The sequence below is a fragment of the Cygnus atratus genome, chromosome 5 (assembly GCF_013377495.2).
Source record: "Cygnus atratus isolate AKBS03 ecotype Queensland, Australia chromosome 5, CAtr_DNAZoo_HiC_assembly, whole genome shotgun sequence".
NCBI lineage: Eukaryota > Metazoa > Chordata > Aves > Anseriformes > Anatidae > Cygnus > Cygnus atratus.
In genome coordinates this window covers 17,559,010-17,561,896 of record NC_066366.1, presented here as the reverse complement: position 1 = coordinate 17,561,896, position 2,887 = coordinate 17,559,010, and positions in this window count along the sequence as shown.

The window sequence follows — 2,887 nt, the reverse complement described above, 5'->3', positions numbered from 1 at the left end:
TATTTTTGTATTTTTAAGTTACTTTGTTAGTTTGTTATGGATGGTTCATCTCATCTCAAGTTGCATCTGGGAGCAGTTTGCATTACAGTGAATGATATTTCCTCTGAGAGCAGCTGCATGGTGCTTGGTAACAGGGGACGGCAAGACTGGGGCAGGTGGCTGCTGCGTGGAGCCCTTCTCGGGTCCTTTTGTGTGAATCACGGGTACAAGGCTCGTTCTGGGCTTTGGTATGAATTTTGTAGCCTGAAAGTCAGTAGGGAGACCAGGTTTTGCATGCTTGGCTGCTCTTCCACCACGCTTCCTTCTTCAGTCCCATTTTTTGTTTCCCTCAAGGTGCCTGAACAACCGCAGTAATTTTGGCGAAGCAAGAGATTAGCCTTGGGTACAGGGGGGAAAGCCTTAAAGGGAAAGAAGGACTTGCACTGTACGTGGGCTCACGTGCATGCTGTGTGTCATCAGGTGACACTATCATCAGCATTATGGGGATTAAGTTTGGGGAGTGTATTTGTGAGTTGCCTCACCTAATGGAGAAGGTTTTGATCTCTAATTCAAGCTACTGATCTCATTATCACCATGTGGCAAGAAGTTCTCTGCTAGATTGATCTAATACTTTGTCAAGCATATGTAGGTAGCAGTGTTATGACTACTATTGCTACTATGAGATTAGACATATTAAATTCTTGAAGTTTTAAGATCGCTCTTATTCATCAGTAGTAATTGCTCAAGCTAGCTGAAACACTTGCTTCTGGAGAAAAACACCCTAAACTCTCTGAATTCATCATCAGAGCAGCTGGCACAGCCCTCCTTGTGGGTAACTAATGCAAGAAGAAAGTGAGCCCCATTAATTTCTGTTAATGGATGCCTTCCTGAGTCACCGTCTGACTTTGGGTGAGCTATTTGCTTTCCTGACACCTTGAATCCATCACACCTCGGCACAGTGCAGTTGTCGCTCCTCAGCATGCCTGGTCTTCAGCTGATGGAAGGCAGCAGTGGCACTGATTTTATTCATTGCCTGATCGATCAATGTTTTTACACTTCTGAAGGTCATTCTTCTAAATTAATTACGGTTAAGCACGTAGTAAGAACACTCAATGAATTGTTTCTCTATATAAACGTTTTATAGTATTTTCTTTGTCTATTTCTGCAATAATTACTAGTGACAACAAGGAGAGAAGACCATGGCTTGAAAGGTGGTTATGTAGGAGGTGGGGAAGCTCCCGTAGAAGCGAGATACCTTTTATTGTACCCTGTGTGCTGGGCTTCCTCCATCCCTTATGAGTGCTTCCCTCATCATGCTGCCTTCAGGCCTGGGCAGCGTGCAGGGTTAGCCCAGCACAGGCATGCCAAGAGCCTGCACAGCTCTGCCAGAGCATTTCTCGGATGCATTTTATCAACCTTCTTCTTAAGCTGCTGCTTTATTTTTAGTCTGCACAGATGGCAGGCTTAAGAGGATGGTGAAGAATGCTCCTGCATCCCATTTATTTTCTGTAAAGCCTTCAAGCTGTGGAGTGCTTTGCTGTGTGTTTTGTTTTTGTTTTTGTTTTTATGTGCAATGGGCCATTTCCAACGCATTAATTCTGACTAGCTTGTCAATAGCAAGAGTCAACCTAACTAGGTTTTGACTTCTACCAAGGATGGGGAGTGGGAAGCAAGGGCATCACAAAGCAAAGCAGAAGGAAGTTCCTTAGAAGAGGGGCTTTGGCTTGAACAAGTGAGTAGCAGAAGTGTCGCTGTGCATACCAGCAACATTTTATATTGTACAAGGGCTGTGTGTCCTCTGCAGCCTTTCCTGAACCCAGAAGGGTGACAGTCATGGTAATCTCAGCACAAGTTTTCAAGTCCCTTGACTTGAAAGCCAAGAGCCACGCAACTGCCTGCAAAAACACACAGTGAATGATGGCAGCAACTGCACCAACTAGAGGAGGAATTTCCTGAAATGTACCATCCCTAAGTACACCCACATAAAAGTAGCACACTGGCTCCTTGTGAGGGGCAAGAGCAGCTGCCATTTCATGTAGGTAGTGCACACCTTGCTGCAGGCTTTCTGCGTTGCACAAGGGTGTGGAGCCTTCATGTCTGTAGGCATGTTGCTTGGTTTTTACTAAATTTGGAGATGCTTCCTCAAATTCTATTCACGTTGAGCACACTGCTTCTACAGTGATTTACAGACACAGCTGTGAAGTCAGTTGGTGAGAGGGAAATTAACGTACGAGTCCATGGAAAGAGGAAAAAAACAAAAATCGATCTCAAGTGCGTAATGCTGAGTGTTTGGAGTAGTGGCCTGGACATCATCCAGAAAGGGAATTGGAATTGATTAAAATAGCTTTCCTTGACGCATTTGTCCCAGACTCTGGAAAGCTCTGGCAGAAAAGGGGCACTGCATCTCCCACTGCCCGGCCAGCCAGGGAGCCTCGAAGGGTCACGAGGTGGCACACGATAGCTTTCCCCAAAAGCCAGCATGAGGTGGCACTCGATAGCTTTCCCCAAAAGCCAGCTTGTACTGTGTAAAAGCAGCCCCTTGCCTGCCCTCAGGTGGGGCATGGTGAGAACCTGCTCTACGGCAGATCTTCTGTGTGGATTAATGGGCTACCCAGGTGGCTGCGCTGCCAGAGGAAGGAAAGCATAAAGCTGGGGCAAAAGGTGTGGCTAAAGGCACATCAGGAGCTGGGGGATTGCTGAAAGACTTACTGACTTGATGCTTTTAAACGCATCGTGAGGCCTATGATTGCAAAATCCTCAGACAAATTATACTGTTTGCTTTCTGGCCCATTTTGGCGATGAGGTCGAAGAGGCTAAATAATATTACATTTGCCAACACTAGTTATAAAGATGTCAGGTAAAAAGCTTTATAGTTTTTATTAAGAGCAATTTCCCTCACCATTTGGAG